This window comes from Nicotiana sylvestris, chromosome 2, assembly GCF_000393655.2.
Source record: "Nicotiana sylvestris chromosome 2, ASM39365v2, whole genome shotgun sequence".
Taxonomy (NCBI): domain Eukaryota; kingdom Viridiplantae; phylum Streptophyta; class Magnoliopsida; order Solanales; family Solanaceae; genus Nicotiana; species Nicotiana sylvestris.
The window spans coordinates 41,372,736-41,384,799 of record NC_091058.1 but is presented as its reverse complement, the minus strand read 5'-3'; positions in this window follow the sequence as shown (position 1 = coordinate 41,384,799).

Genomic DNA, 12,064 nt, shown 5'->3' with positions numbered 1-12,064 from the left:
AAAAATGGAAAAAAAGGAAGTTTAGAATGTATAAGTATTTGCTTGGTCTCTTTTCAATAAATAAATAACAAAAAAAAGAGTTATTCTTCTTTTCTTTAGAGGATTTTATTTTTGTTTCCCCTATTTTGATCCGACCGAACTACGCCGGTTTGATTCTCACACGGTGTGAGATACGTAGGCAACTCTCATCGGGTCCAACCTCCTGTTTTGCAAAAAAAAAAAAAAAAAAAACTTTTTAAAAAAAAGATCTAGATAATTTTAATTTTTGAGTCTAATAAAAGTTTTTTTAATCACCCTAAATAAATGTACAGGATGAGCACGATACAAAACGAACATTTTTCAATGATGACCAAGATCCCTTTTGAGTTGCGATTATGGTGGAACGACTTAGGCAAGGAGGGGCAAGGCAAAGTGAGGAAATATCTAAAAAATCTCCCGGATTTACTAGACATTCAGCCTCGGGGCGATATTATCAGATCATTGGTCACTTACTGGGATTCGGCGCACAATGTATTTCATTTCTCAGATTTCGAGCTCACCTCGACTTTGGAAGAAATAGCGGGATACATTGGGGGTGATGAAGCTCCGTTAAGGTTCAAATACTTGATTGCACCTAGGGCCGTCACGGTACACCGGTTTCTGGATTTTCTGAAAATACCCCGAACATTTCACCATCCAGATCTTGCCAAAGGTTTATGCAGTCTCCACCTCATGTATGCTAGATACGGTCACGAGGGCGGGTTCAATAAGCCGGATTTCAAACTGTGTAGTAAAGGAAACAGACAGAAGTGGGACGAACATAGGCTGTTAGCTTTTATGACGGCCTTTTTGGGTCTTATAGTTTTCCCAAGGAAGGACGGAAACATCGATCTAAAAATAACTGGGGTCGTCAGTACTTTGCTTACCCAAGATAAAAGTACTCTAGCGCCTATGATTATGGCTGACATTTTCCGGGCTCTCACTGCTTGTCGAGCCAGGGGCGACTTTTTCGAAGGATGTAACCTACTGTTGCAAATATGGATGACCGATCATTTATGCCACCGCTCCCCGCTCTTGGGTTACGGTTCGCCCGAAAAAACTTGTATTGGAGAATTCTACACTAGAATCAAAGGTTTCAATCTACCTGAGGGCGTCACATCATGGACCTCATTTTTCCGAACTCTCACTGCTAGCCAAATCCAGTGGACGCTCGGATGGTCGCCTATTGAGGAAATCATATACATGCCGGCAACCAGGCCTCACTTTCTGTTGATGGGACTTAAAAACATCCAACCCTACGCACCATATCGGGTTTTGAGGCAACTTGGGAGATATCAAGTGGTGCCGAAAGATGAAGATCTGAGTACCCAAGTGATTGAAATCAGTCCAGACGGTCGTTTCCCCGAAGAAGAAGTTCGCCAAATCTGGAGTGAGTGCCAACATCTGACAGCAAGCACTTGTGTGATGGATATAGCAAAAGGGGAAGTTGCCCCAGGGTATCACGCTTGGTTCAGAGGCGACCTGTCTTGCGAAAGACCATCTAAGAGACCGCATCTCAAAGATTTTGTAGAATCGTCCCAAGGGCAATGGAACTGGTTAGAAAAAGAAAAGGGGTATCGGGCAGAGATCGGTGATTTGAAGCTACAAATTGACAGTCTGAAATTCAATAACAGCGTATAAATCACGGCGGATCGAAGCGAAAAGAATAAATTGGTCCAAGAGAATGAAGAACTTAAGGCCCAAATCCAGAAATTAAGATTGTCTCTTGATGAACAACCCAGAAGTCGATCAGACCAGCAGTTGATTAAGGGTTTAAAAAGAGAAGTCACGGAATGGTGAGATGGTTTAGAAGAATCGGGAAAGATTATGGCAAAGCTCAAGGCACAGTGGGGAATAAGAGTAGAGAAGCATCGCCGATGTTTGAACCAATTGAAACGCGACCACGAGAAAACTGTTGCCAAAATGAAGAGAGATATGGCTATACTTGAGATCAAAGCAGTTAGTCAGGCCAAGGATTTCCAAATTGAGAGCAGATACTGGTACGACTTGTTAGCCCAAATGAAGTTAGAAGTACGGCAACTGAAGAATCAGCATATACAGGATTCTCAGGTATTCAAGATATGTAGCGATCAGATAAAATGCCTACTCATAGAGAAGAAGCAAACCAGAGATAGGATCAAGGCCATTTCCCATGCCATCACCAGACGATGTCTACGATGTGAGGACATGACCAGTGTTACCGTCCTCTCGGCAGTGATGGGTTATGTCAAACAGAACATACATGAGCTGGAGCATCTTGAGAGGGATCTCACACCTAGGACCGCGGCGAGGCCGAATGATGCCCCGCGTGCACCAATTTTCAAAACCATAATGTACTCATAAGTCGAGTCTGTATCTTAGCATCTTCTGCCTGTTTTTTCCCATCAGTTTGTTTTAGTCTATGTTGAGTCTAGGTTTATTTTCAAAATTTGCTCTTTCTTTTGCAAAATGTAGTTTGTAATAGATCGTTTCAACAATAAAAGGTGTGTTTCTTTTACGCTCATTTGTGTTTTTGAACTACGTAATGATCTGATTCACGTGGCATCGTGATACGTAGGCAATCCTCATCGGATCCGGTCGCAGTTTAACCAAAGAGAAAAATTGAAAAAAGGGGGAAAATAATAAAAAGCCTAAAAGAATGCCGGAATGACACATGCTTTCGTCGCAAACATGTAGGAATCCATTTAACTGTATAGGTGCATCATGCCCCAACGTGAGATTGCTTATCTGTTATTTGATTCGAATTAACCGTTCGTTTGTCATTGAGTTTCTTCCAGGTTTTGGAAAAGGTGGTTGGTTTGGTGAAAGTCTGGCCTCGCACCCGTATTTCACGAGATCGAAAGGGAGTGTTCAATTACCTATTGTTAAGACAGGAGGCAGTGCTCACACTTACTTCACAAGGTCAAAAGGAAGTGTAGAAATGTCTTCAGAGATTCCGTTGCCAACAATCCCTGTTTTCGAGGAGAGTTCTATCTCGGCCGTCCCCACACCCGAATCCTCAACTGCAGAGGAAAATAGAATCTTGCGGCTTCGCATGCTCGAAATGCTTGATGACTGGAATAATGGAAAAGAGCCACCAAGCATCGTCCCTGGATTCCCTGAGTTATTCTCCAGGACAAGCGGGACCTCTAATGTCCTCATAAGTTATCCTGCTACCCCATTCGGATACCCAACTTTTTCAGCCTTCTCTGCGGGATCGCCCTCTGAGTCTCATCCTCGAGTGTCAACGACGGATGTAAGCACCAATATCTTTACTGCACCACCTTGCCCGATCATGGCACAACCTGCTGCATACAAGCCGACTTTTGACTCGTCCTCGTTTACATTCCAAGCCCAATCTTTCTCGATGGAACCAACTAGGTTCGCTACCAGCACTATTCCAAGCACCAACTAGCTTGCACCTGGGAAGGATCAGATTCCCAGAATTGCGGAACAAAATGAGATGGCCAAAAGCATGAGAAGCCTTGAACAGAGTTTGAAGAATATGCAAGGTTTGAGAGGACAGAAAAGCGTCTCTTACGCCGACCTATGCATGTTCCCTCACGTACACCTACCAGTGGGTTTCAAGACCCCAAAGTTTGAGAAGTACGATGGGCACGGTGACCCCATTGCTCACCTAAAGAAATATTGCAACCAATTAAGGGGAGCTGGCGGAAAAGAGGAATTGCTAATGGCATACTTCGGGGAAAGTCTGGTAGGAATAGCCTCGGAATGGTACATGGACCAGGACATGTCCCGATGGCATGTCTGGGATGATCTCGCTAGAGATTTTGTGAGACAATTCCAGTATAACATCGACATCGCACCAGACCGAAATTCTCTGTCGAACTTGAAAAAGAAACCTTCAGAAAGCTTCAGAGAGTATGCTATTAAGTGGCGCGAGCAGGCGTCGAGGGTGAAGCCTCCCATGGATGAGGTGGAAATGGTCACTACTTTTCTCCAGGCTCAAGAGTCTGACTATTTCCAAAACATGATGTCAGCCATGGGAAAGCCGTTTGCAGAAGCAATTAAGATTGGAGAGATGGTGGAGAATGGTCTGAAAACAGGTAGGATTTTGAGTCAAGCAGCCATAAGGGCGACCTCCCAAGCCGTCCAAAGCGGGTCCGGAGGAATGGCAAGAGGGGAAGAAAAAGGAAGAAACGGCCATGGCGGCTTCAGGAACAAGGGAATATCGTAATCCCCGACCCCGTTTTCCGGAAAGAACCTCACAACACTACTACCCCCACTCAAATCTGGCATATGCTCATCAACCCTATATGGTCATGAATGCCCAGCCTTATGTCTATCCGCTGCAACAAGCTAAACGAGGCCAAGCTCCACCTCCCAGAAATCAGCCTCCTTACCGCAACCACTATAACCCACAACCTCCGCAGAATAACTTCCGCCCTTAGGAGCCACCTAGAAGGCGGACTTTCACGCCCATCGGTGAACCATACTCTACTTTGTTCCCGAAGCTAGTCCAGTTGGGCTTCCTGCAACCAGTCCCTCAAACAAGGCAAAACCCGACGTCACCTTCTTACAAAGCTGGAGTCAGATGCGCCTATCATTCAGGGGCCGAGGGGCACGATACAAATGACTGCTGGTCGTTGAAAAGAGTGGTCGAGAATTTGATAGAGCAAGGGAAAATAGTGCTAAGGGACGAGGAGGTCCCAAATGTGACTAACAATCCATTACCTGCTCATAATAACGGGCCGCTGATCGGGATGATTTGCGAAGACAAAGAATTTGACCCTGCTTTGAAAGCTATAATCGCCATTGTCGACGCAGGGAAAAGGCCTGAAACAGCCCAAAAACCAGAAAAAGGGGAAAAGGCCAATACTGCAAAGTGCGAGCCCGAAAAAAAGGTGGAGAAGAAAGCGGTACCGGTAAAGGATGGATTTCTTTACATCCCACGAGGTCGAGCAGAGAAGCCGCAGAGCTTGAATCAAAAAGACAAAACCTATGTACGTACCGAAAGGGGCCTATGTGGTCCGGGGGACGATTCAACCACCTCGGCTGAATGAGCCAGTGGTTATCGGACGCGTGCCACAAAAGCCAATGACAAACCTGTCCACAGTACCATGGAACTATAAGAGGACGTTGGTAACGTACAAAGGTAAAGAGGTCACGGGAGAACTTCCGGAAAATACCTTCATTGGAAAGTATTCAAACGCCCAAGAGCTGAACAACGCCACACGGAGACGCTTCCCACCAAAGAAGCCGGTAAGCGTTGAAGAAGCAGAATTTTTCTTCCAACAAATGAAAATGCCAGACTACGAAGTAGTAGATCAACTGCGCAAGTGCCCTGAGCAAGTATCTATTCTATCCCTGCTAATGAGGTCAACCGAGAATCAAAAGATCTTACTCAAGACCTTGAATGAAGCATACGTACCAGCAGAAACCTCAGTTGAACAACTGGAGCGAATGACAGAAAGGTTCTTCGCCGTTAACCAAATCTCTTTCAGCAAGAACGATTTACCCCCAGAAGGAGCGGCACACAACAAGGCCTTGCATCTAACAGTTAAATGCGAGGACTACTATGTCAAGAGGGTGATGTTGGACGGAGGTTCAGGTGTCGACATTTGCCCGCTCTCCACGCTACAAAGAATGGAAATTGGGACCGGAATAATCCGACCCAATAATGTCTGCGTAAGGGCTTTCGATGGCATCAAGAGAGATACCATGGGAGAAATAAACCTGTTGTTGCTCATAGGACCAGTCGAGTTTGAAGTAACCTTCCAGGTGCTCGACATGGATACATCCTACAATTTTCTCCTCGGCAGACCTTGAATCCATGCGGCAGGAGCTGTGCCTTCCACTCTTCACCAGATGGTGAAGTTTGAGTACGAAGACCAAGAGATCGTGGTCCATGGAGAAGACGAGCATGCTATTTATCGGGACCCATCCATCCCATATCTTGAACCAAGAGAAGGGAGCGAACACACGGTCTATCAAGCTTTCGAGATTGTACTAGCAGAGCAGCATGAAGAGGGAATACCTTGCCCCCAGCCTTTCTTGTCTAACGCCTCGGTTATGGTGGCCAAAGAGATGATCCGGCACAGATTTAGGCCAGGAAAAGGGCTTGGACGAACCCTGCAGGGAATAACAGAACCCATCACCTTGCCGACCACCAAGAAACCTTTTGGACTAGGTTTCAAACCCAATCCAGGAGATGAAGAGTGGGCAAAGAAAAGGAAAAATGAGGGTTGGAAATTACCTCGACCATTGCTGGATTTATATGAAACTTTCATCAGGCCAAGGTACACCGAAGAAGAAGACGATGAGATCTTCACGGCTGAGGAAATCGAGGAGATATGTGGGGCAATGAGAGAAATGCTCTACGAGACTCACATGGTTCAACCAGGTGAAGGCACAAGCACTGCTGAGATGCTGTACCTGGGGCCGAATGCCAAACTTCGAAACTGGGAGGCCACGCCATTCCCGACTAGACGGAAGTCCGGGTAGACCTGTCCTGCCACCTTTCCTGTGTCACAAGTTATCTCCAGGACATAACTTGAAGGTTTTTTTTTTCAATTGTTGTTTTGAATTCCTAAGTTGTAAACATTGTTGTCTTCCAACTTCCCAAAGAAAATAAAAAAAAATCATCATTGCTTTCCCATTTTTTCTTTTGTTCTAATTTTTGTTATTTTTCCTTTTATCTTTCCTTTCAGTTATAATAATGCGGCTTTAAATATGACATGCTTGCGGACTTCACGCCCAGATCACAACGAGCTATTTAACTGTGAATTAATGAACCCAGAACCAGAATATGATGAAGAAGAAGCTTTTAGGGAAATAAACCGAGAGTTGGAACATTTTGAGAATAAACCTAAGCCAAATCTGAATGACACCGAACCGGTTAATTTAGGAACTCCTGAAGAAATCCGGGAGACCAAAATAAGCATTCACACGGACAAGAAAACGCGAGAGGCGATAATTCAACTTCTTTTTGAATTTAAAGACGTGTTTGCTTGGTCATATGATGACATGCCGGGTCTAGGTGTTGATCTAGTGGTTCATAAATTGCCGATTCATCCTGATTGTCCTCCAGTTCAACAAAAGCAACGAAAGTTCAAAACTGAGGTCAGTGACAAGATTAAAGAGGAGATCACCAAACAACTGAAAACGGGAGTGATTCGGGTAGTCCAGTATACAACATGGTTGGCAAATGTGGTTCCAGTACCGAAAAAGGACGGGAAAACTCGGGTATGTGTAGATTACCGAGATTTGAATAGAGCAAGTCCCAAAGATAATTTCCCAATGCCCAACATCCACATCCTCGTTGATAATTGCGCCAAACACGAGATACAGTCTTTCGTAGATTGTTACGCTGGGTATCATCAGGTATTGATGGATGAAGAGGACGCCGAGAAAACTGCCTTCACCACGCCTTGGGGCACCTACTGTTATCGGGTCATGCCATTTGGTTTGAAGAATGCTGGGGCTACTTACATGAGGGCCATGACTGCCATTTTTCATGACATGATGCATCAGGAAATAGAGGTGTACGTGGACGACGTGATAGTCAAGTCCAGGACGCAGGATAATCACATCCAAGACTTGAGGAAGTTCTTCGAGAGACTATGGAAGTATGACTTGAAGCTGAACCCAGCCAAATGTGCTTTCGGAGTTCCGTCGGGCAAACTTCTGGGCTTCATCGTAAGCAGGAGAGGTATTGAACTAGATCCAACTAAGATAAAATCTATCAGAGATCTACCTCCTCCAAGAACGAAGAAGGACGTGATGAGTTTGTTGAGTAGATTAAACTACATCAGTCGATTTATTGCCCAGCTGACAAGCACGTGTGAGCCCATATTCAAGCTGTTAAGGAAAGATGCGGCGATAAAATGGACGGATGAGTGTCAAGAAGCCTTTGATAAAGTCAAAGAATACCTTTTGAATCCCCCAGTTTTGGTCCCGCCAGAGCCAGGAAGGCCACTGTTCTTGTATCTGACAGTCTTGGAGAACTCTTTCGGTTGCGTCCTCGGGCAACATGACATAACCGGAAAGAAGGAGCAAGCAATCTACTACTTGAGCAAGAAATTCACCGGCTATGAGGCCAAGTACACTCTGCTGGAAATAACCTGTTGCGCTCTAACATGGGTTGCTCAAAAGCTGAGACATTATCTTTAAGCTCACACTACCTTCCTCATAAGCAGGTTGGATCCCTTGAAGTATATATTTCAGAAACCGATGCCTACTGGAAGATTGGCTAAGTGGCAAATCTTGCTTACTGAATTCGACATAGTCTATGTCACTCGCACGGCAATGAAAACCCAGGCGCTAGCGGATCATTTGGCCGAAAATCCAGTCGATGAGGAATACCAGCCCTTGAGTACCTACTTTCCAGATGAAGAAGTGAACACCGTAGAAGTTGTCTCGGAGGACGCTCCTATTTGGAAGATGTTCTTTGATGGAGCTGTAAACGCCAAAGGTGTAGGGATTGGGGCAATTTTGATCTCGCCCTCCGGTCAGCATTATCCTGCCACAGCTAGACTGCGTTTCTTTTGCACAAACAATACGGCTGAGTATGAAGCCTGCATTATGGGCATGCATATGGCGATCGATCAGGATGTCGAAGACTTACTGATTATGGGAGATTCTGACCTGATTATCCGGCAAGCCCAAGGTGAATGGGAAACTCGGGATGTCAAACTTATCCCTTACCGACAGCATGTGGAGGACCTCGGCAAGCGTTTTAAAACAATAGAGTTCAGGTATATCCCGAGGTGTCACAATGAACTAGCGGATGCACTTGCTACTCTGGCTTCAATGCTACCCTACCCTGGCAACGCCCACGTCGATCCTTTGGAAATCCAAATCAGGGAAAGACACGGTTACTGCAACGTAATCAAGGCGGGATCAAATACGCAGCCTTGGTACCATGACATCAAGAGGTTCCTGAAGACGCAAAAATACCCCGAGCATGCTACTGGAGATCAAAAGAGAACCATTAGGCGGCATGCAAGTGGTTTCTTTCTGAGCGGTGAATTGTTGTACAAGAGGACCCCTAACCTCAACCTACTAAGATGTATCGACGCCAAGGAGGCAAGAAAGATCATGCACGAAGTGCACGCATGAGTGTGCGGACCCCACATGAATGGGTACGTCTTGGCAAAGAAAATCCTTCGAGCAGGCTATTATTGGATAACCATGGAAAATGACTACTTTAGTTTTGTTCGGAAGTGTCATCACTGTCAGGTGCACGGTGATTTGATTCATGCACCTCCTACGGAATTGCATCCCATGTCTACACCTTGGCCATTTGTCGCCTGGGGCATGGACGTCATTGGACCAATCGAGCCAAAGGCTTCAAATGGACACAGATTTATACTGGTTGCCATCGACTACTTCACGAAATGGGTAGAGGCCGTCACTCTCAAGTCGGTCACTAAAAAAGCTATAGTGGATTTTGTACACTCAAATCTTATCTGTCGTTTCGGTATTCCTGCGACTATCATTACAGATAACGCAGCAAACTTGAACAGTCACTTGACGGGAGATGTATGCAAGCAATTCAAAATAACGCATAGAAATTCTACTCCTTATCGGCCAAAGGCCAATGGCGCTGTAGAAGCGGCAAACAAAAACATCAAGAAGATTTTGAGAAAAACGATCCAGAGTTCCCGACAGTGGCATGAGCAGTTACCATTTGCATTGTTGGGATATCGCACTACGGTACGCACGTCAGTAGGAGCAACTCCTTATCTTTTGGTTTATGGGACCGAGGCTGTGATACCAGCAGAAGTAGAAATCCCTTCGCTTCGAACCATTGTTGAAGCAGAAATCGAGGACAGCGAATGGGTTAAGACTCGATTGGAGCAGTTAACTTTGATTGATGAAAAATGAATGGTCGCGGTTTGTCACGGACATTTGTACCAACGAAGAATGGCCCGCGCTTACAACAAGAAAGTCCGACCCAGGAATTTCGAAGTAGGTCAGCTGGTACTGAGGCGTATTCTGCCACATCACCAGGAAGCAAAAGGGAAATTTGCTCCAAATTGGAAAGGCCTATACATCATCAGGAAAATATTGCCGAGAGGAGCATTGTACCTAGGTGACATTGAAGGAAATGATCCCGAAATAGCAGTAAATGCAGACGCGGTCAAAAGATACTATGTCTGAGTGACGTTCCAGCGGTCCTGACACATTTGAAATGCTGAAGGTTTTGTTCCCACTATCAACTCTCTCTACAAGCCTTTGAGCCAGTCACAGAATAAAAAAAACAAAAACAAACAAAACAAAACATTGATTGAGGCCTGAACTACGTTTGACTTGATTCCGAAAGGATACGTAGGCAGCCTCTCCCTGAGGTTCAGTCACACCAACAATAAAATCCCATTTACCCTGAAATTGAAACCGGGGCACGTCAAGCGGTTTAGAAGTTAGTATCATCTACCTCTCTTTACCAAGCACAAGCCTTCAGATCAATTACCAAAGATAGCAGGAAACCAAGAAGCATCACGAATGGAGGCCGACACACTCTAAATTGAGAGAACTAAAATGAGAGAGTCTCGTCGGTGAAAACCTTCGGGCACCGCGAGGCGACGGGAGTAGAGAAACCAAAATGAGAGAGCTTGTTTAGTAAAAACTCGCAAAGAGTGCTATCAAGCGATGACAAGAAGAGAAATGAGAGAGGTCAGCCAGCGAAAACCCGCAAAGGGCGCTGTTGGCCGAAAGAATGACTCCACCCAAGAGGGTCTCGGCAAAGTTCCACCGTCTTGGGATCACAGATCCATTTTGGTTCGGGGAAACGCAAGTTCATTGAAGGTCAGGCGTCCAGTCCAAAGAGCATGTCATGTCCATTTAAAGCCAGCACTGTCTTCCTCAGATAAGTCTTTCTCGTCCCGAAAGGGACACTCCTTTTCTGAAATTTGCTTTCTCCTTTCTTTGTTTTTCTTCAAATCCCTTTCATGTTTAACCCCAAGTTCCAGATATACCGTAAAAGACAGGTGGCAGGTTTGGTTTCACGGAATTCCGTTTCATGAAGGAAAACACCTCGTTTCGTTGGTGCGTTTGTCCAAACCTGATGAATCATGATGTTTGACTGCGTTCGAAGTAAAGAGGAAAGAGAGAAATTCCCCCCCCCCCCAAGTCCGCCTCGTACAAATCCCCACAGGGTTTCCCTTTGTACAAATCCGCACAAAGAATTCACTGCGTAAATATTCCCCAAAGAGTCTGCCCCAACGAAATCCACACAGATTTTCTCTCTTGTACAGATCCCCACAAGGTTTTCCCTTTGTTAGTAATAATAAAAAGGGGAGGATTTCCCCAGCAAATCCCCAGCGAGTCCTTTTGTAAAAAATCCCCAGCGAGCTTACCCAAACAAATCCTGAAAAGTCCGCTTTGAAACAAATCCCCAACATGTCCCCGTTGTACAAAAATCCACACAAAGAATCCACTTGGTAAATATTCCCCCACAGATCTTCCCTTTGTACAAATCTCCACAGAATACCTCCAATAAAATCCCCGTTGAGAATCTCCAAGCAAAACGTGACACAAAAAAAAAGAGAGCCTTACGAGACAGATCATCACAGAATCTGGAAATACAAGCCTGAGCAGTTTAAAGGGTTTCGCCATTTGAATCCAATCAATGGCAGGACTTCGCAACAGAAATAAGGACGCAACAAAGCAACTGGAACGATCAAGGTCACCGAACCAACCGCCGTTTCCGAACTAACAATTGTTCTTTGTCTGAAAAGCTGAAACAGGTATAATCCAAGACAATCGTGCAAGAAGCAGGTGTCACCCAAAGAAGAAGGTATATAGGTACAAGAAATATTTTGGCAATAAGGAATTCACTCGAAAGGTAAGTTTCCACGAGACTCCCTTTTATCTTCTACTAAAACAAGAAAATTCAAAAAAAAGAGGTCAGTTAATATCCTCGAATTTTTTCCTTCAGTCAGCATTAGGGTTTTAAAACCCTAAACTGAACTCTTTCCTTTAGTCAGCATTAGGGTTTTAAAACCCTAAACTGAACTCTTTCCTTTAGTCAGCATTAGGGTTTTAAACCCTAAACTGAACTTTTCCATTTAGTCAGCATTAGGGTTTTAAACCCTAAACTGAA